This window comes from Magnolia sinica, chromosome 4 (assembly GCF_029962835.1).
Source record: "Magnolia sinica isolate HGM2019 chromosome 4, MsV1, whole genome shotgun sequence".
Taxonomy (NCBI): domain Eukaryota; kingdom Viridiplantae; phylum Streptophyta; class Magnoliopsida; order Magnoliales; family Magnoliaceae; genus Magnolia; species Magnolia sinica.
In genome coordinates, this window is record NC_080576.1 from 50,786,084 (window position 1) to 50,813,085 (window position 27,002).

The window sequence follows — 27,002 nt, forward strand, 5'->3', positions numbered from 1 at the left end:
AATGAGAAGGCGGAGTTAGCTTTTCAGGAGCTGAAGGACAAGTTGACGTCTGCCCCTGTGCTAGTGTTGCCAGAGCAAGGGGTTAAGTATATTATATATACTGACGCCTCTCGCGTTGGTCTGGGTTGTGTCCTTATGCAAAAGGACAGGGTGATTGCTTATGCTTCGCGTCAGTTGAGGAAACACGAAGAGAATTACCCTACGCACGACCTGGAGTTAGAAGCTGTCATTTTCGCATTAAAGCTTTGGAGACATTACCTCTATGGTGAGGAGTTCGAGCTCTTTTGCGACCACAAGAGCCTTAAGTATATTTTCACGCAGCGTGACTTGAACATGAGGCAACGCCGATGGATGAAAACATTGAAGGACTTTAAGTTCGATGTTTCTTACCACCTGGGCAAGGCGAATCTTGTAGCAGATGCATTGAGTCGCAAGAAGGCTATTGAGTTTGCGGCTCCGCTGATGATAGCAGAGTGGGATATGTTGGAGTTCGTGCGAGATTTTGAGCAGAAGCTTACGGTGGTTGAGCCGTATGAGGTTATCACACACGTTCATGTACAGTCCCTTATCGACGAGAAGATCGTTGCAGCTCAGGCAGATGATGAGCTTTTGGTGAAGATGAGGAAGCGTGTTGGTATAGATGAAAACTCCGACTGGAGTGTTAGTTCTGATGGGGGCCTACAATTTCGTGGTCGGTTATGTGTTCCTGACATCCCTGACTTGAGACGGGAGGTTCTCGAGATAGCCCATAGTTCTAAACTTGTGATGCATCCACGTAGCACGAAGATGTATTAGGATATGAGGAGATCTTATTGGTGGGACAATATGAAGGTCCAGATTGCTGAGCTTGTTTCTCATTGTCTCACGTGCCAGCAGGTCAAGGCAGAGCATCGCCGACCTCTTGGGTTGCTGCAGCCCATGCCCATAACAGAATGGAAGTGGGACTTCATCTCTATGAATTTTATTTCTAGGTTACCGAGAACGAGGAAGGGATATGATTCTATTTGGGTGATCGTCGACCGATTAACGATGTCAGTGCATTTCTTACCGATCAGAGTCACAAACTCTGCAAACGAGTTGGCTAGGCTGTATATCAAGGAGATAGTACGTCTGCATGGAGTTCCCCTGGAGATTGTGTCTGATAGAGACACGCATTTCACATCTATCTTCTGGACTCGTATTCAGGAAGCGATGGGTGTGAAACTGAAGTTCAGCACCGCGTTTCATCCGTAAACAGATGGGCAGACGGAGCGCGTGAATCAGGTCCTGGAAGACATGTTGCGAGCTTGTGTTTTGGATTTCAAGGACAGTTGGGATGATTGTCTTTAGTATGCAGAGTTCGCGTAGTTTGCTTGGCCCAGAATTGGTGCAGGTGACTTCAGAGAAAGTTGACATCATTTGACGTCGACTTCTGACAGCCCAGAGTAGGCAGAAGAGTTATGCTGATACGAGGTGTCGACCGCTTGAGTTTGAGGTTGGAGACCATGTATTTCTGAAGGTCTCTCCTATGAAGGGAGTTCCTGATCCTTCTCATATTATCAGTTGGGAGCAAGTGCAGTTGAGTGAGGATGCCACTTATGTTCTGCGACCGATGCGTATTCTCGATAGGAAGGAGCAGGTATTGCGTAGCAAGGTTATCCCTCTTGTGAAGGTGCTATGGACGCATCATGGTATAGAAGAGGTTACTTGGGAATCTGAAGCTGAGGTCAGGAAGATCTACCCTCAGATCCTTGAGGAATATGAGAAGGTATGAATTTCGAGGACGAAATTTTCTTTAAGGGGGGTAGATTGTAATGACCTTGGAAATTTTGTGCTAATCTTTCCTTAGTAGTTGTTTTTGGGGTAATTAGCGCTATACTCGAATGCATGTGAAATCTGCATCAATCACTTTAAATTGTATCTGCATGACTCAAAACCTGTAGATTAGTTAGCGCTATGTTACTCTGAAATCTGGGATTCATCGCTAAATCTAGTTGTTCTTGGAAAGTTTTTGAAGTTCTGGATCGAACCTGGACCGGCGTCAAAAGTCCGATAGCGATGATCTTAGTCTGTTGCGGTCACCATGTTGGGCTTGACCATCACCTCAAAAATTTCATACATGTGTGATAAATGGGAAACGTTGCATCTAAGTACATGTAGTAACAATCAAGTCAGTCATAAATCATTAACTGACATTTAAAGCCTTGAAAACCATAACCTAAATGTTATAGTCTGCACCTTTTGTCAGTTTCTTTATCTATGGCACAACGGCTACCAAAACATTAAAATAGGTTAGCTATTTCACCGATTTCTCTATTTGGATTCCTAAAATAGATTAGGGTTAGGATTTCTTACCCAAAAATGGATTTGGATTCGACGGTGTAGCAACACGGGAGAGATGATTCGGCACGTGGAGTGGTGGTAGTGAGTCCCAGCAACAAACCATAGATCTCTCACTCTTCTCCTCACTCTTTCCTCCTCTTTTCTCTCTTCTCTCTCCTAGGGTTTTAGGAAATTCGTATGGAATGAGAGAGGGGTGGGTTTAGGGCATTTTATAGGCTGAGAAGTGATGTCAATGGCCCTAGGGCCATGGTATACTTAGGATATAGCCAAGGGGTGGCTGTTTCTGACCAACGGATCTCATCTGGAGGTCCATTGCTCGCATACAGTCTGGAGAAAGTTCCCTGACAATTGATCTGCACCAGGTTAAGATTTCACTCCGATCTGATTAGTTGATCGATCGTGGAGGATCTGTTTCAGTTCAACAGTCATCATCACTTGATCAGGACCACAAGTATACCAATGGGTGCAAGGAAATTTCTCTGATCCAAGGGTGTAGTTGGGTCAGAATCTGATGGTCTAAAACCTTAAATTTGGCCTGCAAGTGAATCGCCCAATTCACTTAAATCTGAGTTTATTTTCTAAAGATATTCGCGTTTCTCACACACTTCTCTCCAAGCTCAATTTGTGCGTTGCTGGATACTATTTGGACTCGATTATTGCGATGGTTGTCAAGCCCAACAAGGCGGTCATAATCGTTTAGTTTCGCGGTAGTCAGACTTTCGACGCGCGGTCCATGCCTGATACAGAGTTTCAATGCGTTCCTGGGAACAACTGGGTTTTAAGATTATCCTATGTTTATAGGTAATGTTGGGTTATCGATTCTAATTGTTTTAGGTCTTGCAGTTCGTATAGAAAGTGGTTCAAGCTAATTTAACGATTAATTTAGTTTAGTACTTAATTAATTTTCATCTAATTTTTAAAGGATTCGGTCCTTAGTGATTTCTGTCTGAGGTGGTACTTGGGTCTTTATATGGATTTTTTCGAGACATTACAATCTACCTCCCTTAAAGAAAAATTTTGTCCTCGAAATTAGTACCTTTTCGTACTCCTCGAGAATCTAAGGGTAGTTCTTACGGACCTTGGCTTCTATTTCCCAAGAAGCATCTTCCTCAATGTGATGCATCCACAGTACTTTCACAAGCAAGATAACTTTACTACGCAACACATGTTCCTTCCTGTCTAGGATATGTGTCGGTCGCAGTACATAAGTAGCATCTTCACTCAACTGTGCCTGCTCCTATTTGATAATGTGGGAAGGATCAGGAACGTATTTCTTCAGCATCGATACATGAAATACGTTATGCAGGCCTGTAAGTGGTGTGGGCTAAGCAAGATGGTATGCCACCACACCCACTCAGTCCGGTATCTAAAATGGGCCAATAAATCGTGGCGTGAGTTTTCCGTTCTTACCAAATCAAAGGACTCCCTTCATGGGGAAAACTTTAAGAAACACATGGTCCCTAACCTCAAACTCTAGCAGTCGCCGTCTCATATCGGCGTAGCTCTTCTATTTGCTCTGTGCTGCAAGAAGTCGACGCCTGATAATGTCTGTCTTCTCTAAGGTCACCTGCACTAACTCTAGGCCAATCAAACTCTTCTCGCCAACCTCTGCCCAGCAACGCAGTGCTCTACATGGGCGCTCATACAGTGCTTCGTAGGGTGTCATGCCAATGCTCTCTTGAAAGCTGTTGTTATAAGCGAACTCAGTATAGGGAAGACAATCATTCCAATTATCCTTAAAATTAGCACATAAGCTCGCAACATATCTTCTAACACCTAATTTACCTGTTCCGTCTGCCCATCAATCTGTGGGTGGAACGCAATACTGAACTTCAATTTCACCCCATTGCTTCTTAGATACGAGTCTAGAAGATAGATGTGAATAGCGTGTCTCGATCCAACACGATCTCCATAGGAACTCCATGCTGAGTTTGAGACTCTAATCAGGAGGAAATTAACATATTTTTTCAATCAGTCCACAATCACCCAAATGGAGTCATGTCCCTTCCTCATCTTTGGCAACCCTAAAATGATATCCATAGAGATGAAATCCCATTTCCATTTAGCTATAGGCATGGGCTGAAGTAAACCAGGAGGTCGACGATGCTCGGCCTTGACCTGCTGGCAAGTGAGGCAACGGGACACAAAGTCTGCTCTGTGGGCCTTCTTGTTGTCCCACCAGTACGAACGCATCATGTCTTGGTACATCTTTGTACTGTCAGGATGCATTGTCATCCTCGAATTGTGAGCGGCTTCTAATACTTTCTTTCTCAAGTCATGAAGATTCGGGATGCATAGGCGGCCACGCTAACGTAATCCCCCATCCGAACCAACTCTCCGTTCAGAATCTTCGATGTCGGTTGCTTGCTCTCTCACTTTCATCAACCATTCATCTTCTCTCTGGGCCACAATAATTCAGTCATCAATAAGTGGCTACATGCGGATGTGTGCGACGCTCTCAAACGGCTCCTCTATCGTAAGTTTTTGCTCAAAGTCTTGCACGAATTCCACCATGTTCCATTCTCCTATCATCAGTGGAGCTACAAATGCTATTGTCTTTTTATGGCTCAACGTGTCTACTATAAGGTTGGCCTTGTCAGGATGCTAGGAGACCTCAAACTTGAAGTCTTTTAAGGTTTCCATTCATCGTTGTTGCCTCATATTCAGGTCTCTGTGTGAATATGTACTTGAGGCTCTTATGGTCACAATAGAGCTCGAACTCCTCTCCATAGAGGTAATATCTCCAAAGCTTTAATGGAAAGATGACGGCCGCCAATTCTAGGTCGTGCGTATGGTAGTTCTCTTCGTATTTCCTCAATTGTCACGATGCATAGGCAATTACCCTATCCTTCTGCATAAGAACACAACTCAAACCAACACGAGAGGCATCGGTGTAAATGGTATATTTGACCCCCTGCTCTGGCAATACTAGCATGGGTGCGGACGTCAATCTGTCCTTCATTTCCTGAAAGGCTACTTCTGCCTTCTCATTCCAGGCAAACTTGAGATCCTTCCGAGTGAGCTGCGACAATGGTCTAGCTATCTTGGAAAGTTCCTAATGAATCGATGATAGTAACCTGCCAGGTCGAGGAAACTCCTCATTGTAGTAACCAAGCTAGGCTGCTCTCAGTCCTGAACTACGATCACCTTGGCAAGGTCCATAGCTATTCCTTCCTTGGACACCACATGTCCCAGGAACTTGACTTTTTCTCTACAAAAGTAGTATTTCTTGTACTGAGCAAACAAATGGCTCTCCCTAAGAGTATCAAAGACTACTCGCAGGTGCTCTTACTGGTCTTCCCGACTCTTGGAGTATATCATGATGTGATCTATAAATACGATGACGAATTGGTACAGATACGGTTGAAACACCCGGTTCATAAGGTCCATGAACACGGCTGGCGCGTTTGTGAGTCCAAATGACATCACAAGGAACTCGTAGTGCCCAAAGCTAGTTCTGAATGCTATTTTCTACACATCCTCATCCCTGACATGCAACTAGTGATACCCTGACTGTAAGTCAATCTTTGAAAAATACAGTGCCCCTTTTAACTAGTTGAACAGATCATCTATCTTGGGCAAAGGATACTTGTTCTTCACTATCACTTAGTTCAACCTGCGATAATCAATAAACAATCATTGTGATCCATCCTTCTTCTTCACAAACAACACAGGTGCTCCCCAAAGGGATACACTCGGTCGCATGAAGCCTGATTTCAACAGACCGTCGATCTGTCTCCTCAATTCCTCCATTTCACATGGAGGCATGCGATACGTTGGTAGCGAAATGGGTGTCGCACCAGGCACAAGGTCGATAGTAAAGTTGATCTCGTGCCGAGGAGGTAGTCCAAGTTTTGTCCTGAACACGTCCGTAAAATCTTGGACTACAGGCATGTTCCCAAGTGTCAGACCATCACACTCTCTAACAAGGTAGCATAACAACTGATACGGTAGTACCAACTGACCTGAACTAGGAAAGTAAAGGTCGTGCCCTCAGATCCATGGGTTGTCACCACTCTAGTATCGCAATCGATCTCTGCCCTCATCTCGGTGAGCCAATCCATACCGAGGATAACATCATAATGACACAGTGGGATGACAATTAGGTCAACGAGTACTGTTCTACTCCCTAAGTCTATCGAGCAACCTTTACAAATCTTGGTAGTGTCTGAGAAGGTCCTTATGGTAGTAATGAGTCTCACCCCAACCATAGGAGTAGTTTCCATCACTAGTCACTTGACTACTGCATATGATATTATTGAGATAGTGGACCTTGTGTCCACTAACAGAAATACGGGTGTACCTTGGATGTGGGTAGTGACTTCGAAAGCTAAAGGCACTATAGCTGCTGACTCAGACACTTCAGTTGTAAGCGCATGCACTCGCTCCTGCTGAGAACTATTCGGTTGTGGTGCCATAGGTTATTGAGGTGGCCTTAATCGAGGTGCAAGTGGCTGGTAAGATTGTTCTGCATGTGGCACTGATCGTAGAGGTGGAGCTGAGATAGCCTGAGGTAGCTGACGATTGATCTCCTGAGGAGGGGCGAAGCCATTCTCCCTTATCCTAGTAAAGCAGTAAGTGTTAGTATGGCTCGACCTCTTGCAGTAGGTGCACCACAGATCTGATCACCTAGGCTATGTCAATGGAGCCATAAGCCTGGGAGGTGAATCTGCACATGGCCTTTTGTCGAGGAACGGTCTTCTCAGCAAATCAGGTCGAGGCTTAGGGCCCATGGGCACACGTGTATGGGACAGTCTGTCCCCATCCTGCTCAGCTCGCAGAGACATGTTCAGTAGCTCAGCATAGTTGGGAATGCTAGCGCAACACATCTTCATGCAAATATCGGGCCGCAGACCATCTGAGAAATGGTGCATTCGCATCGGCTTATCTGCTAGTATCAAAAGAGTGTATCTGGCCAGCTCTGTAAAACGGTTCTCATACTCTTCTATGGTCATCCCTCCCTGTTGGAGGCAAAGAAACTCTCCTTCCTTCTCATTACGGTATGTGAGAGGAAAGTACTTCTCATGGAAACAGGTCTCAAAAGCTTCGCACGTCTATACATACCCAGCAGCCACTGTCCGTAGGATGTTGTCCCACCATAACTAGCCTCCTTCTCGAACATGTACGTAAACAACTCAACTTGCTTTGTCTCAGTGCAGTGCAGCGGCTTCAGGATCTTAGAGATGTGGTCAAGCCAGTATTAGGCCTCCTCGGGTCTGTGAGTACTCGCAAAAGTGGGAGGTCAGAAGCGTTCGAATCACTCAAATAAATCGATGGCATTCATGTTTCCAACAGGGTGCACAGGAGGTGCAGGTGGGGCCACGTTCATGTTTTTGGCAATAACCCCGCAATGGTGGTCCAAATTTGTTGTTGCTGTTGCTGCATAAGGAGCATTATCTGCTCCAACCTATCAGGAGGAGAAGCCGCCTGAGGCATGCGTGGTGTCAAGGTGGACGCACAATTCTGTTCCAGAACTGGTGGTGCACTAAGTGTTGGCCCATTTATGGGGCCAATGGCTAGTAGAGAATCTAGCAGTCTCTCGTGATTCGGGCCCAAACTGGGGTCCGTGTGGCTTTCGCTTAGGGGAGGTGCCCCATTAAACGATCTGCCAAGTACGAAACGTGTAGTGCTCTGAGTGGCCTGAGGTGGAATTCCCTATATAAAACATTCGGTGCAACCTATGTAAGATTTAGCATAAGAACACATGCATCCAAACATCATTCACCTTCCAAATCAAAAGAAGCTTCATGCATTTCATTTAGCCAAAATCGTCACAATACATGAGATGTAGTCTTACATGGATCATGACAGAAGATGCATGTGATCTATTCTCACACCAATTTTGAACGCTAAACACACTAACAACCAACCAAGCCTACCAAGGCTAGTAAAAAAGAAAAATGGTAACAAAGTAAACTAAAAGACGACTACAACATATGACTAGTTGTCCGAATCTAGTGATGGAGGAGGAGCACCCTTGTCCTGCATACAGCATAGGAGAGCCTTTAAGGTGTGAGACACCTTCTCAAACCTTTATTTCATGTAATCCTGACTCTCTTTAAGCCTTTGCTTCACTTCAGCCTAGGTCTCTCTGACCTCCTGTCTCAGGGCGACTTGGCTCTCCTCAATCTAAGCCAAGCGGGCTTCTAAAGCAGCCCACTCACGGTGGTGCTCATGTGTAGCAGGCGGAGGACCCCATTAGAGTCTTGGGCCTCCTCTTCTTCTTCTTCCTACTCTTCCTCATCATCACTTCCCCCTTCATCACTTCCTTCATCAAATTCTTTTTCCTCCTCTTCACTGCTTCCTTCCTCTTCCTCTATCTCATCACCATACTCGTCAGGTCGGGCTTGACATTGTCACGGCCCAATGCCCATGTTATTGAGTGTGATGTCATTGATGAAATGGATCGGCATAAGTTCATCCACGTTAAGTCTGTAGCTAAATTCACGACCAAGCTTGCATATGAGTCAGCCAAATGGGAGTGAAATATCTGTCCTAACGGCGCGTGCGGTCTAGACTATCTGTAGTAGTACGTACATAAGCAGACACAGCTTGTCTCCCTGCCCAGCTCTATATAGAAAGTCCACCACCAAACATGTGCATTCGGCGCGGTTGTTACACCTAGGATACACATGTATGTGAATATGTGGTGGAGTAGGCGAAAGTCATGAGACATCTCGGTCGCTGGGAGGTAATTGCCTCACTTTTAGTGAACCAGTCGGCTGCAAAGAAATCGCATGTGGTGATCTCTTTCTCGCATACTCTTGAGATTCTTCTCGCTAGCGTGTACCTCTCCAAGTGGAATCCCCATGATTTGGGATATCACAGTAACATCGACAATGGCTTCTCGCCTTCCAACGGAGATAGTGAACTGTAGAGGCTCTAACAGTGGATCTCGTATGTGGGCGTAGGAGGTTCGGGCAGTGCTCTCACACCCACGTGACTTGCCCTCAAATATAGGATCACACCCGGTGTCCAATAGGAGGTCCATCACCGGATAAAGCCCAAATAGTCTTTCGTCCACGTGTGCTTCAAAGATAAATCTACGGTCTTCAAACCTACCATGTCTGATGCCCGCCGGCAGAGGTCTTTCGAGAGAAATTTGGGGATCGAGATCTCGCTTCGTCCTTCGCTCCTGCTCAATGTTAGTGCTAGCCTCGGCGCCTTTTTGCTTCCTTGGACGGATAGGGCGGCTAGGCCTGACTTCATCCGCAGGTGTCCACTTCTTTCCCATAAGGGAAAGGAGTGTGGAAAGGGAAAATATGGTAGCCACTAGCTCAAAAAGAGCCATTAGAGTGAGCAAGATTGAAGGATAAGATGGGTTGGAGGATTTTAAAGTTTATGAGACACAAAGGTGGGTTTGTGTACTTAAATGAGAAGAAATAAAGGGGATTAAAGGTAGTAGAAGATGGATTTGAGAGAATGGTGGAGGTGGGTGTAAGAAAAGGAAGAAGATGAAGTTTGTGATGTATGGAGGAGAGATTTGAAAGAGAAATTACAAGTTTGGAGGGGTTTAAAAGCTAGGGAAGGGATGAAATGAGCAAAGGAGGGTAAAGGGGACCTAAATAGGGCAGTCCCATGTGAAATCGGGCCCCACATGTGTGTGGGAGGGGCGGCGAGCCACCGGACCCGCGAGCCCGACTCGGCCCGCTAGACTAGAACGCGAGGCGTCGTAGTAGGCACAATGTCATCGCGGTCCCCTATCATCACCCTAGGGATGATGGCATCCCCCTCCCAGGATGTCGGAAATATACGGGGAGCCCCCGCGTCCCACCGTTTTGTGTCGTTTGGGTCCCCAAGTCCGTTTGAGGTGGTTTTAGATTCCATCTCACACATATTCACGCTTTTTGGGTTATTTGAGTGTGGAATGCACTGAATTACCCTCTAAACCCATTGATTGATGGTCTAGAAAGGAACTGAGATCATCTCACATGATCATAGTTGCATACCGGTCACATTTCAATGGTCAATTTCGCCCGTTGGTGAAACTTGGAATCCTACGATTATTTCTACATTTATCGCTCCCTCCTAAGTCAAAGTAAGTCTGTGTGCATCGTGTTACAATAACCTAGGTCCAGCTTAATCTAAATCATGTAATGATATAAACTTGTAATGCCCTAAAAATCGGGGGTCGAGCAGAAGCTCAACTCCCGAGTTCCATTGCATCACTTATGCAACATAAATAATGATGATTAAATGTTGTCCATATTAGTACATTAAGCATGAATGGGATTACACTAAAATAACATATCATACTCCAGAGATGATTAAATTTAGCAAGCGGAAGACTGTGATAGATATATAAGGTATATGACTGGTTACAATTCCCTAGAGTACGATCATGTCACCAGTCTGAATATATACATGTTCGTTCCAAAATATACAAAATGACAAAATGAAGTGTCCGACTAATTCGTATCCCTGCAATCCCGTCGATCAGCACATGGTTTACATAGACCCGCCTGATAGCTGCATATAAGAGAACTCCTCCTCATCGTCGAAGAAGTCAGGCTCCACTTCATAAGCCTCACCATCATCTGTAGCTAAAACAGAGTCTGGTTGGTGTTTTAAAGCACCGTCCTAAAGTAGGAGTGAGTGATTAGCTTAGTGGTACTATAAAGCAAAGGTTAACATGTTATCAATTCAGTCAAGTAGTAATGATAAAGCAATACAACAATCATGTCCTAAGTACTCTTGTTAATGCAGGAATGATATGCTATAATGAGCATGCCCTCGCCTACACTCCCTCATCGACATCATCTCACGATCGCACATGAAAAACTCCCTAAAAGTGCGCTTCCTCATCACGGCACATGCAATGCAGTGCATGTTCATATTAGCCAAGTAATTTATTTAGGCTTATTCATACAGAAGATTCAGGAAGCTAAGGTGTCACGGCCCAAATCTGAGGACGGACAGCTTCCGTGATGCCCCAAATCCAGTACTCGATTTCCATACACCAAATCCTGAGTTCAGCGCACCATAACGAAGATTTTTGATTATTTTTTTAATATATATAATAATACCTGAGCATGAAGATCCATGATCAAAATACCAAGCAACGCTCTCCATTATAAATTCTGAAGATGACAAGTATAATGCTTTCTAAAAGGTACATGACGTCAACATTGCCAAATTGAAAAATAGATACAATGCATCGAAAAAGTTAAGTTTTCCAAGTTACTCCTATCCTGAAAAAAATGGGAAATAGGAAGCTTAGGAAAAAAGCCTAGTGAGTACACACGTGTGTGCAGTGTGTCCTACATGCAAGCAAGACAAATATACCATAAGAAATCATGTATGGTGAAAGGTGTATAGTACGTAAGGTATGATGCCGATGTCAATGCTAATGCAATCATATGCATCATAGTAATACTTCGAGTCAATGCTACCGGCATCACCAAGTCATATTTTCATTTCTTCTACACCACAACCATAATCGTATTACACACATCTGTAATCATATCATCATCATCATATTGTCATGCCATATCATAACTGTATCTCTCGGGAAGCACCATGGTCGACACCCGTGCATTAGACACTAGTAATTGACCTCGCATACCCACCCTATGGTAGACTTCCACCAACTGTATACCATGGGAAACACCGTAGCGACACCCATGCAGCAGACACTAGTAATTGACCTCGCATACCTGCCCTGTGGTGGACTTCTACCCGGCATGCCAGTATCTGACTTCATTCACACTTTTCCTTGCTGGTGAGTCAGACCGGTCCCCGTTTGCACCTTAGCCCTTAAGCAGGTTGGACCCACCTCTTCTCAACCCCACCTCGTCAGTGGGAGTCAAATCCATGACCCATGTATCCATTCGGCCCGACAGTGAGGTAACCCTAGCTAGCATCGGGGTTTAGGGACTTTCAACCCAAGGGGCACATCATCCCCTACTATTTCCACACTTCCGGTGTCCCGTTCATTTTCAGGGATAACCCAACTCATTATCATAGATGTACATTTCATTGTCAAGATCCAACTCATGTTATATGGCACGACTATGGTATTTCGATCATCATGTATGTCATGATTATACATAAATTCAAGCAATCATGATAAGGCATATGTTTAAGTGCATGTGGTACGCATATAATGTCATGAGTTGAGGTTCTGCTTAACCTTTAAGGCAAAAATGACATATAATCATCATATGCCACTATCAACTATATCAATCCATGATTATGTGACTAAACTGAAGAGTACATATCTTACACACGAACAAATGTACTGAAGTACACTTGCACATACCATCATTCCATGGTACATGAGCATGATCAATATCAACATGATTAAGTAGATGAATTTAGTATACTAGGAAGTGGAACAACATTAATCAAGATATTAAATCACATACTTCTATTAACCATAATCACTAACATTACTAATATCATCCATAGCTATCATAATCACGAGCATTAATTGTATTCAGAATTACACCATATCCTTCATAAGATAGATATTTCATTAACGGCTTTGGCCCGACATGATTTTCTTTTATTAAAACCACATGGTTATACTCTAACTAGGCCTTATGGTTAATGAGTGCAAAGTACATACACCAAGTGGTTATGAGATGAAAAGCATAAATATAACATATATTAAATGAGCCATAGGAGGGATGGTGCTAGCGAAACTCATATAATGTAGAGGGTTTCACCTTCAAGTGGGGTGTTAGTAGATTGGATTTGCAAATAATTATAATAGTAGTTCTACAATGGTTTGGAAGGCACAGGTAAACTTCATAGGATATAGTGAGCCCTAAGTTGAATGACTTGGTATATAATATACACATAAGATTTAGTCACGGTTGGATAATGCGGGTTTGCCTCATACAACGTAGTGGGTCCTCCTTCCAAGTGGTCTTGCAAGCAGATGGGTCCACACACAAACATTATGGTGGGTCCCATCAAGTAGATAATATAGGTAACTCACATAAATTAAGGTAGTATAAGGAAGAACAGTTTAGATGCACAAGGCATACGTCAATGGGCTCCATCATCAAACTGTTTGGTTGGTAAGACAATTGAACAGTGTGGATAAAATACATACATAGAGTGGGTTCACAAGTGTTCGAAAGTTATACATTCAATTAACACTATTTCATATTGTCTGACTTATTTAAGAATTGGATGTAGGTCATTTTGTTTTAAAATTAGCTAGCCTAATGGATAAATGGTGAAATATACAATACTTATATCAAGGTAAAGTCCATAATCAATTTGACACATGTCTTAAGTTCATATACAAAAGATGTTTCACCATCAACATAGTCCATGAGTCTAAGTAATCACACAATTCTCATACGCCCATGTAGTCTTATGCCACTCCATTATCAGAAGTCCGTATGGTTGAGTGGCCACACAAGTGTCACTCTACTTGCCATTAATAAATGATTCAAGGTCACATGGTTACTTATCATAACTCATACATCTATGGGCAACTACTTTATTAAGCTCCCACACGGTCAGGTCTTTCACCACATCAGATAAAGTTTAGTGGTCCTCGCATCTGCCTCACCTACGAGCATAATGTAAGGGTTATATCTATGTCACATGACACTAAATTGAGGGCCACTCCATTATCAAATTGTATAATTCAACCTATATCATAAGTCTCATGAGTAAGAAAATATACACGGACAACCCGGTTGTTCATGGTTTAGGTGACTATGGCTATGCTCATAAGCACGTGGTCATGTAGATGACTACATATATTCCACAATTGCATATGATTAGGTGACCTTACATATGCCACATGCCCTCATGATTAAGGGGCCAAATACGTATATCACATCCTCGCGCCACTGAAGTCTACATATTTATTATAATTAAACATGTTTAAGGGTTTAAACACAAGTCACATGATACTATTACTTAGGGCCGCACTCTAACCAAAGTGTCAAGTGATCAAGGGCTGTCCACACTCAGTCCATTTAAGGGATTAATCATCATTACTTCAAAAATTACAATACCAGTTCATCATATGTTCAACACATGGAGATTACAAACTCTTATCGAAGAGGCCCAATGGTTGGCCCAAACGAGGCTACCACTGATGGGGCCACATGGTGTTCACTTAAAATGGGCCTTAACATTCTTGGGCCCACACATCAATGGAGTCTACAATGAGTTCTATATGGTGGAGCTCATGGGGCTTTCCCATGAGGTTAAGTCGTATGTGACCCACTTAAGACTGAGGTTTACTTTGATTCTAGTCCAAATCCTAAAAATGATATGAGGAAGTGGATGGTCCGCATGGATTAAATAGATACCCTATGGTGGCCTTAAGTTGGATTCAATAGATAGGTCCTTATTCTCATAGCCTTGTATTGTATGGTCTAATTCAGGTTGGATTGACTGATCTTTGGGACAATGCCCTAAAGGGGACCCGGTACATGGGCTAGATGGGTTAAATATCTAATGCATCATCAGGATGGCCCATGATAAATTTTTAATGATGAGAGTTCAATTTACATTATTTCATAATGTACGGCTATCTAATCATTGGATGGGCCTGATTCATGGTAACATACTGTCAAAAGGGTTGATAAAGTAGATAAACGATGAGGATATGAAATAGATATCATGTCATAACCATGGTAGATTAAGTGGCATAACACCTACATCAAAGTGGGCTATACCACACACAAATTGAGAGGGTTACCCTCCATTAAATCATGCACAATAATTTGTTGGGCCATCGGGACGTGGTTCACAAATCCAGTTCATCCATTATGTGTGTCCCACTTGGTTGAGGGTTCAGTCCAAGTTTCAGATGCATCCAAATTTCAAGTGGACCCTAGCTAGTGTTTTTATATGCTTGAGCTTCGAGTTGTACAAACTGTTCAAGGAGATCACAGTTACATGAGTCCCAAAGTAATGTATTTATTATACCTACACTATCCATCTATATTTAGAGATCATTTTAAAGCATTATCCAAACAAAATGAATCATATCCAAAGATTATTTGGACCATACTACAAATAGTGGTGAAAATAATGATTTCACCGTTAAACCATACATAGGGCCTAGCACAACGTTTATTTTCCATCCAATCTGTTCATAAGGTCACAGTGACCTGAAGTAAGTGGAAAAAAAAATTCATATGAGTCCAAAACTTCTATGACCCAACAAAAAAAGGTTTCAATGGCCGACTTCCAATCCCCCACTACTTTTTATAGTGTGGACCACCTGATAGTTAGATTTGTCTTATTTTTCTTCTCAAGCCTTAAGATAAGCTCACCAAATGGATGGATGGTTTAGATATAACATATACCACATGATCAGACCCATGAAAATTGCTGATTTATTCAGCTTTATAAATTTATTTTTATTTTTATTTTTCGATGGTGTGGGCCACCTGAGTTCCGTGTACGGCTGAATTTTGAGGGTGACCGATTTTTTAAAGGGGACCCATCAAATGCACAGTGCTGATGTTTGACATGCATCAAGGTGGGGCCTGTGGTGGGGCCCACTTTCCTCCAACGTCAGACACCTACATGATCAGACCCATGAAAATTGTTAATTTATTCATATTTTTATTTTTATTTTTATTTTTCGATGGTGTGGGCCACCTGAGTTTCGTGTACGGTTGAATTTTGAGGGTGACCCGTTTTTAAAGGGGACCCATCAAATGCACGGTGTTGATGTTTGACATGCATCAAGGTGGGGCTTGTGGTGGGGCCTACTTTCCTCCAGCATTAGATGCTGGACGCTGCTTGCTGCAGCGTCAGACGCCGACAGCAAGTGGCGTCCTTATTGCTTCCTTTTTTTTATCTAGGTGGTTTTTCATAGGTAGGGCCACATAAAGACAATCCAACCCGTCTATTGCATTTTCTGGCTCGTGACAGATCAAACGAGTCGAATATTCAATATATTTTGGTGTAGGGGGAGCCCTAAAAGTTTATCACTATTAAAATATTTTTTTTGATGGTGTGGCCTACTAGAGATTTGGATTGGTCTTATTTTTCAGCTCAACGCCTAAAATGACCTGAGAAATTGAATGGATGGCATGGATTAAATACATACATCGTGGGTGGGGCCCATTGTGGACCCACAGCCCCAACCTCTCTTCACTAAGCAGCTAGTCGCTGCTTGCTGCAGCGTCCCCTGGACACTGGCAGCAATCAGCGTCCACTCTCTCACTCTCTCTTTTTTTTTATGTGGTGTGTGTACGTGTGTATGTGAGTGTGTGACCAGCCTAATGGGCCACCCTTTGGATGGTTTGGATGGCCTACAAAATTTCTAGTGGGGCCCACAAATTAATGGGTCCCACATAAAGTTTATAATTTTTTTTATTGTTATTCTTTTACATGTATTCTCCCATGAATCCACACCATTAAACACATCATTTTCATCATATCATTACCATTATTGATCATCTTTTTATATGTACTCTCCTACATATCCACACCATTGATCACATCATTATCATCAACATCATCTCCACCATACAAAAACACAACAAAAATAAAATAAGAATGAGTAGGGTGGGAGTACTCGCCTTGATGGATTAGTTGCAATGGTTGAGATGGATGGAAGGGATGGGATTGATGGAGTTGATGGCCCACTAAGATCAGTCCTCTCTCTCTTTCTCTCTCTCTCTCTTGTATAGAAAAATGGTGAAATACTAAGGGATAGAGGGGTATTTGTAGAGAAATTGATAAAAATTTGGTTAAATTATGCTAATGTAATTAATATTAGCTTAGGCTAGGGTTATGGCAATTAATTCATGATTAGTAATTAATGGTGGATTAAAGGAGCATGGGATGGCATGGTGTGATGATGTCATGCATGGTGTATAGAATAGAGAGGTGTTGACTTTGGGGAGCACATGAGATATGGGAGGCATGGGTGTGTGACATCACACACATGGGTAGAGATTCTCTCACCCATGTGTGGCATGTGCATGTGTATATGACATGTGTTATGCACATGTGTGGAATGGAGTACATGGCGTCTTGCTCACATGATACACTAATTATTCTTCACGGCATATCTCACTAATGGAGTATCGTACAGACGCATGGGTGGTACCTCCACGATCACGGCGACGGGGTGGTCAATATGAGATAGGTTTCGAGGTCTTGGGGTTCCGGTCAGTTGGTTGTGTACTATGAACGGCCAATCCAGGTCTAGCTAAGGGTGTCAATCATTGTGTACATATGCATAGAAAATGGTATGGAATGGACGGGGTGTTACAATCTACCCTCATAATAAAAATTTCATCCTTGAAATTTCTAGTCACAATACATTAACAAACTCATAACATGGAAAGCCAAACATACGTATCATTATACATATACAATACAATCATCCATCCCACAAGTGAGGGTATTACTCACGGCTATCTGCCTAATGTCTGGGTGCTAAGTATATTCTCTAGGTTCTCAACTAGAGAATCCTATTTTAACTAGGTTCTCAAACTGGGAATCCTAGATTTATGTATCTAGTCTCATACAAATCAGGGGTACTAATAGCATGTAGGTTTTCGATCAATGACGGTGGGAGACCTAGTTTAAGTTCTTCTATATTTTTCAGTTACTGACTTTGCTCATATGTGATCCCAAATCTTATGCTCTAATACCATCTTCTATCACGCCCCAAATCCGGGGACGGACAACTTCCGTGATGCCTCAAATCTGGCACTTGATTTCCATACACCAAGTCCCGAGTTTGGCGTACCACAAGGAAGATTTTTGAGTAATTTTATATATATATATATATAATAATACCTGATCATGAAGATCCATGATCAAAATACCAAGCAATGCTTTCCATTATAAATCCTGATGATTACAAGTACAATGTTTTCCAAAAGGTACAGACGTCAACATTGCCAAATCGAAAAATATATACAATGCATCAAAAAAGCTAAGTCTTCCAAGCTACTCCTGCCTTAAAAAAATAGGAAATAGGAAGCTTAGGCAAAAAGCCTAGTGAGTACACACGTGTGTGTAGTTTGTCTTACATGAAAGCAAGATAAATATGCCACAAGGAAATCATGTATGGTGAAAGGCATATAGTACATAAGGTATGATGTTGATGCCAATGCCAATACAATCATATGCATCATAGTAATACTCTGAGTCAATGATACCAGCATCACCAAGTCAAATTTTCATTTATCCTATACAACAGCCATAATCGTGTTACACAGATCTATAATCATATCATCATCATCATATTGTCATGCCATATCATAATTATATCTCTCGGAAAGCACCATGGTCGACACCCGTGCACCAGACACTAGTAATCGACCTTGCATACCCGCCCTGTGGTGGACTTCCACCAATTGTATATCATGGGAAACACCATGGTCGACACCCATGCACCAGACACTAGTAATCGACCACGCATACCCGCCTTACAGTGGACTTTCACCCGGAATGCTAGTAGCGGACTTCATTCGCACTTCTCTTCGCCGGTGAGTCAGACCGGTCCCTGTTTGCACCTCAACCCTTAAGCAGGTTGGACCCACCTCTTCTCAACCCGACCTCGTCAGTGGGAGTCAAATCCATGACCTATGTATCCACTTGGACCGACAGTGAGGCAACCCTAGCTAACATCGGGGTTTAGGGACTTTCAACCCAAGGGGCACATCATCCCCTACTACTTCCACACTTCTGGTATCCCGTTCAAGCAATCATGATAAGGCATATGTTCAAGTGCATGTGGTATGCACATAATGTCATGAGTTTAGGTTCTGCTTAACCTTTAAGGCAAAAATGACATATAATCATTATATGCCACTATCAACTATATCAATCCATGATCATGTGACTAAACTGAATAGGACATATCTTACACACGAATAAATGTACTGAAGTACACTTGCACATACCATCATTCCATGGTACATGAGCATGATCAATATCAACATGATTGAGTAGATGAATTTAGTATACTAGGAAGTGGAACAACATTAATCAAGATATTAAATCACATACTTCTATTAACCATAATCACTAACATCACTAATATCATCCATAACTATCATAATCACGAGCATTAATTGTATTCAGAATTACACCATATCCTTCACAAGATAGATATTTCATTAGCGGCTTTGGCCTGACATGATTTTCTTTTATTAGAACCACATGGTTATACTCTAACTAGGCCTTATGGTTAATGAGTTCAAAGTACATGCACTAAGTGGTTATGAGATGAAAAGCATAAATATAACATATAGTAAATGAGCCATAGGAGGGATGGTGCTGGAGAAACTCATATAATGTAGAGGGCTTCACCTTCAAGTGGGGTGTTAGTAGATTGGATTTGCAAATAATTATAATAGTAGTTCTACAATGGTTTGGAAGGCACAGGTAAACTTCATAAGATATAGTGAGCCCTAAGTTGAACGACTTGGTATATAATATATACATAAGAGTTAGTCACGGTTGGATAATGCGGGTTTGTCTCATTCAACGTAGTGGGTCCTCCTTCCAAGTGGTCTTGCAAGCAGTATGGGTCCACACACAAACATTACGGTGGGTCCCATCAAGTAGATAATATAGGTAACTCACATAAATTAAGGTAGTACAAGGAAGAACAGTTTAGATGCACAAGGCATACGTCAGTGGGCTCCATCATCAAACTGTTTGGTTGGTAAAACAATTGAACAGTGTGGATAAAATACGTACATAGAGTGGGTTCACAAGTGTTCAGAAGTTATACATTTAATTAATACTATTTCATATCGTCTGACTTATTTAAGAATTGGATGTAGGTCATTTTGTTTTAAAATTTGCTAGCCTGATGGATAAATGGTGAAATATACAATACTTATATCAAGGTAAAGTCCATAATCAATTTGACACACATCTTAAGTTCATATATAGAAGATGTTACACCATCAGCATAGTCCATGAGTCTAAGTAATCACACAATTCTCATATGTCCATAGTCTTATGGCCACTCCATTATCAGAAGTTTGTATGGTTGAGTGGCCACACAAATGTCACTCTACTTGCCATTAATAAATGATTCGAGGTCACATGGTTACTTATCATAACTCATACATCTATGGGCAACTACTTTATTAAGCTCCCACACGGTTAGGTCTTTCATTACTTCAGATAAAGTTTAGTGGTCCCCGCATCTGCCTCACCTATGATCATAATGTAAGGGTTGTATCTATGTCGCATGACACCGAATTGAGGGCCACCCCATTATCAAATTGTATAATTCAACCTATATCATAAGTCTCATGAGTAAGAAAATCTGCATGGACAACCCGGTTGTTCATGGTTTAGATGAATATGGCTTCATTGGATGGTCACCAATGCCACCTGACTTCATGTAATTGGTTGGCCTTGTGTGCATTTCACAATCATAAGGTTAGATGACTACATATATTCCACAATTGCATATGATTAGGTGACCCTACATATGCCACATGCCCTCATGATTAAGGGGCCAAATACGTATATCACAACCTCATGCCACTAAAGTCCACATATTTATTATAATTAAACATGTTTAAGGGTTTAAACACAAGTCACATTATCCTATTACTTAGGGCCGCACTTTAACCAAAGTATCAAGTGATCAAGGGCTGTCCACACTCAGTCCATTTAAGGGATTAATCATCATTACTTCAAAAATTACAATACTAGTTCATCATACATTCAACACATGGAGATTACAAATTCTTGTCGAAGAGGCCCAATGGTTGGCCCAAACGAGGCTACCACTGATGGGCCCACATGGTGTTCACTCAAAATGGGCCTTAACATTCTTGGGCTCACACATCAATGAAATCTACAATGAGTTTTATATGGTGGAGCTCATGGGGCTTTCCCATGAGGTTAAGTCGTATGTGACCCACTTAAGACTGAGGTCTACTTTGATTCTAGTCCAAATCCTAAAAATGATATGAGAAAGTGGTTGGTCTGCATGGATTAAATAGATACCCCATGGTGGCCTTAGGTTGGATTCAATAGTTAGGTCCTTATTCTTACAGCCTTGTATTGTATGGTCCAATGCAGGTTGGATTGACTGATCTTTGGTACAAGGCCCTAAAGGGGACCCGGTACATGGGCTAGATGGGTTGAATATCTAATGCATCATCAAGATGGCCGATAATAAATTTTTAGTGATGAGAGTTCAATTTACATTATTTCATAATGTACGACTATCTAATCATTGGATGGGCCTGATTCATGGTAACATACCGTCAAAAGGGTTGATAAAATAGATAAACAATGAGGATCTTAAATAGATATCATGTCATAACGATGGTGGATTAAGTGGCATAACACCTACATCAAAGTGGGCCATACCACACACAAATTGAGTGGGTTATCCTTCATTAAATCATTCACAATAATTTGTTGGGCAATCGGGACATGGTTCACAAATCCAGTCCATCCATTATGTGTGTCCCACTTGGTTGAGGGTTTAGTCCAAGTTTCAGATGCATCCAAATTTCAAATAGACCCCAGCAAGTGTTTTTATATGCTTGAGCTCCGAGTTGTACAAACTATTCAAGGAGATCACAGTTACATGAGTCCCAAAGTGATGCATTTATTATACCTACACTGTCCATCTATATTTAGAGATCATTTTAAAGCATTATCCAAACAAAATGAATCATATCCAAAGATTCTTTGGATCATACTAAAATTGTGGTGAAAATAATGATTTCATCATTAAACCATACATAGGGCCCAGCACAACGTTTATTTTCCATCCAATCTGTTCATAAGGTCATAGAGATCTGAAGTAAGAGGAAAAACAAACTTCATATGAGTTTAAAACTTCTATGACCCCCAAAAAAAAGGTTTCAATGGCAGACGTCTAATCCCCCACTACTTTTTATAGTGTGGACCACCTGATAATTAGATCTGTCTTATTTTTCTTCTCAAGCCTTAAAATAAGCTCACCAAATGGATGGATGGTTTAGATATAACATATACCACATGATCAGACCCATGAAAATTGCTGATTTATTTAGCTTCATAAATTTATTTTTATTTTCATTTTTTGATGGTATGGGCCACCTAAGTTCCGTGTACGGCTGAATTTTGAGGGTGACCAATTTTTTAAAGGGGACCCATCAAATGCACAGTGTTGATGTTTGACATGCATCAAGGTGGGGCCTATGGTGGGGCCCACTTTCCTCCAGCATCAGACGCTGACAGCAAGTGGCATCCCTTGTTGCTTCCTTTTCTCTATCTAGGTGGTTTTTCGTAAGTAGGGCCCACATAATGAGAATCCAACCCGTCTGTTGCATTTCCTAGCTCGTGACAGATCAAACGAGTCCAATATTCAGTATATTTTGGTGTACGGGGGGCCCTAAAAGTTTATCACTATTAAAATATTTTTTTTGATGGTGTGGCCTACTAGAGATTTGGATTGGTCTCATTTTTCGGCTCAACGCCTAAAATGACCTGAGAAATTGAATGGACGGCATGGATTAAATACATACATCTTGGGTGGGGCCCGTTGTGGACCCACAGCCCCAACCTCTCTTCACTAAGCAGCTAGTCGCTGCTTGCTGCAGTGTCCCCTGGACGCTGGCAACAATCAGTGTCCACTCTCTCTCTCTCTCTCTCTCTCTCTCTCTCTTTTCATGTGGTGTGTGTACGTGTGTATGTGAGTGTGTGACTAGCCCAATGGGCCACCCTTTGGGCGGTTTGGATGGCCTACAAAATTTCTAGTGGGGCCCACAAATCAATGGGTCACACATAAAGTTTCTAAAAAAATTATTTTTATTGTTATTCTTTTACATGTATTCTCCCATAAATCCACACCATTAAACACATCATTTTCTTCATATCATTCCCATTATTGATTTTCTTTTTATATGTACTCTCCTACGTATCCACACCATTGATCACATCATTATCATCAACATCATCTCTACCATACAAAAACACAACAAAAACAAAATAAGAATGAGTAGGGTGGGTGTACTCACCTTGATGGATTAGATGCAATGGTTGAGATGGATGGAAGGGATGAGATTGATGGAGTTGATGGCCCACCAAGATCACTCCTCTCTCTCTCTCTTGTGTAGAAAAATAGTGAAATGCTAAGGGATAGAGGGGTATTTGTAGAGAAATTGATAAAAATTTGGTTAAGTTATGCTAATGTGATTAATATTAGCTTAGGTTAGGATTATGACAATTAATTCATGATTAGTAATTAATGGTGGATTAAAGGAGCATGGGATGACAAGGTGTGATGATGTCATGCATAGGGTATGGAATGGAGGGGTGTTGACTTTGGGGAGCACATGAGATATGAGAGGCATGGGTGTGTGACATCACACATATAGGTAGAGATTCTCTCACCCATGTATGGCATGTGCATGTGTGTATGACATGTGTTATGCACATGTATGGAATGGAGTACATGACGCCTTGCACACATGATACACTAATGATTCTTCACGGCATATCTCTCTAACTGTAGTATCGTACAGACGCACGGGTGATACCTCCACGATCGCGGCGACGAGGCAGTCGATATGAGATAGGTTTCAAGGTCTTGGGGTTCCGGTCAGTTGGGTGTGTATACTATGAACGACCAATCTTGGTCTAGCTAAGGGCGTCGATAATTATGTACATATGCATAGAAAATGGTACGAAATGGACAGGGTGTTACATAAGGTACCTCCCTTTATATCATTTACCCAAACAATGATCCATCTAGGGTTGTCAATCTTAGTTAATCACATACGATAGGCAAGTTATAGGGCAACATTACCCTTGATTTAAAAGCAGTGGATAGGCAAGTTCAAGTCGCTATGGGAGGCTCGTCACCTTAGCGTATACCTAATTTATACTCGAGGTCATTATGGGAAGGCTCGTCACCTTAGCGTAGGCCGACAACTCGAATACCATGTCCTATACCACCGTATTCAGCTCCTGAGTTTGGGTTGCTCACTATTCACTACGGGGAGGCTCGCCACCCTAGTGTAGGTCGACAACTCGACCACGGTGTCCCATACCACCATAACTAGCTCATGAGTCTTAACGGATTGTGGTACTAAGGTTAAAATGGGCTTTACATTGGTAAGTGGTACCTTAGATTCAAGCAGTAACGTCCATACATGGTAAACACATAATAGGCCAATCGGGTTATTTGACAAGTTCGATTAGTACGAGCGCATGCTAATTTAATCGAAATAGAGCGTATAAGCACTCCTCGTGGCCTAACCACTATCAACAATCACCGTACGGCTCGGATTCACTGAACGTATCCCTTGTGGCGAGACTAATTCGGCCACTCGATCAAAGACCGTTACTGATTTCCTAAACTATGTAGTAGTCCCAATCACACTTAAATGCAATAGGGAATCACATGTGAAGTCATAACAACATTTAACAACCAATTCATATATGATTCTCATTTGTGCATTTTAACAAATATATTGAACATGTTATCATACATATGCATTTCATATATAAATTACATATTTGAAATTTAGGTTACTTGAAGGAATTTATACATACAGATAAGGTAGTTGAGAATCCTATCTCAACACCCTTAATAATCACAATCCATCAAACATTTACTCATTCAGACATTTTATCAAACACTTAGCCTACACATTACTAAATACATGACCTAACTTAGTTATAACATATATTATAGCAAATCCTTTCACAAAGGAGTTGTTCTACATACAACAAATATATAACCAAGACTAATAGTCATGGCAAGCACAAATCATAATAGCACTTTCATTTAAACATTTCAACAAACACATGGAATGCATTATATATTCAACATAGTTCATGCATGTGTGATACATGGGAAACGTCGTATCTAAGTACATGTAGCAGCAATCAAGTCAGTCAGAAATCATTAACTAACATTGAAAGCCTTGAAAACCATAACTTAAACATTTATAGTTCGTACCTTTCGTCGGTTTATTCGTTACGAACCCGGTTCGCACACTACGTCTTTGTCTATGGCACAACGGCTACTAAAACATTGAAATAGGCTAGCTATTTCACCGATTTCTCTATTTGGATTCCTCAAACAGATTAGGGTTAGGATTTCTTACCCAAAAATGGATTTGGATTCGACGGTGTAGCGACGGTGTAGCGACACGGGAGTGGTGGGAGTGAATCCCAGCAACAAACCATAGATCTCTCAAACTTCTCCTCACTCTTTCCTCCTCTTTCCTCTCTTCTCTCTCCTAGGGTTTTAGGAAATTCGTATGGAATGAGAGAGGGGTGGGTTTAGGGCATTCTATAGGGCAAGAAGTGATGTCAATGGCCCCTGGGCCATGGTATACTTGGGATATAGCCAAGGTGTGGCTGTTTCGGACCAACGAAGCTCATTTGGAGGTCCATTGCTCGCATACGGTATGGAGAAAGTTCCCTGACAATGGATCTGTACCAGGTTAAGATTTCGGTCTGATTGGATTAGTAGATCAATCGTGGAGGACCCGTTTTAGTTTAACGGTCATCGGCACTTGATCAGGACCACAAGTATACCAATGGGTGCAGGGAAATTTCCCTGATCAAGGGTGTAGTTGGGTCAGAATCTGACGGTCTGAAACCTTAAATTTGGCCTACAAGTGAATGGCCCAATTCACTTAAATCTAAGTTCATTTTCTAAAGATATTTATGTTTCTCACACACTTCACTCCAAGCTCAAGTTGTGCGTTTCTAGATACTATTTGGACTCAATTCCCATGATGGTTGTCAAGCCCAATAAGGTGGTCATAACCATATAGTTTCGCAGTAGTCGGACTTTCGACGCGCGGTCTAGGCCAGATACGGAGTTTCAATCCATTCCCGGGAACAACTGGGTTTTGAGATTGATCCTAGGTTTCTAGGTAATGTTGGGTTAGCGATTCTAATGGTTTTGGGTCTTGCGGTTCGTATTGAAAGTGGTTCAAGCTAATTTATCGATTAATTCAGTTTAGTACTTAATTAATTTTCATCTAATTTCTAAAGGATTCGATCCTTAGTGATTTCTGTCTGAGGTGGTACTCGAGTCTTTGTACGGATTTTTTCGATACGTTACAATTCCCTAGTGGGGGTGGCTAACAGTAGAGTGTGAACTAACAATGGATGTACTAACAAAAAAAAACTTGTTGAATGGAGCTGAAGCACATCTTCTTCCCATCCTGTTCAAAAGAGATATTAAGAAATGGAAAGACCCTATAAGAAATGAATTTAAAAGACACATGAATGAATATGTTGACAGTTGAGTTGCTTTAACCCTATAGAAAATGTTGTGGGCACATTATAAATCAAATGCAAGTGTACTAGTGTTCATATGGAAATGTCTATTAATTATGAAAGCTAAAGATGACGACCTATTTTCATAGCTCAACCAGTCCAGTGTTTTAAAAGGCAAGAGGCAAATGGCCCTCTAGCTAGGTGAGGCATACTCAAGGTGTTAGGATAAGCATTAATAGCCAATAAAGTACCTTTGGTTGTCCAGTAAACTTTTATCCATTCATATATTCAAAGATTTTTCTGATGCCCGAAACAATTTCACAATTTGAAAATGGTCATTTCATGCAACCTCCAAAAAATAATATGATTTTGTGAAAGACTAGATTTTTTAAAAGGAAAAGAACAAGGAATTCCGTTATTCTATTCATCATTAATCTTGAAACTACAAAAACAAATTACTTCAGATAAAAGCACACCTTTGTAACTTTAAGAGCGTGTTTGGTTTTACGAAT

The 27,002-nt window shown here is 41.7% G+C and overlaps 1 long non-coding RNA gene across 1 annotated transcript in view; it reads right to left on the reverse strand.

The window, feature by feature from the left end:
• LOC131243105 (uncharacterized) overlaps nt 1–26,706 on the reverse strand; it is a 67,827-nt gene extending 41,121 nt beyond the window's left edge. The window contains exon 1 of the long non-coding RNA XR_009169867.1: nt 26,400–26,706. This is a non-coding gene — a long non-coding RNA (uncharacterized LOC131243105). The remainder of the gene's footprint in view (nt 1–26,399) is intronic.
• Nucleotides 26,707–27,002: the final 296 nt, after the last annotated feature.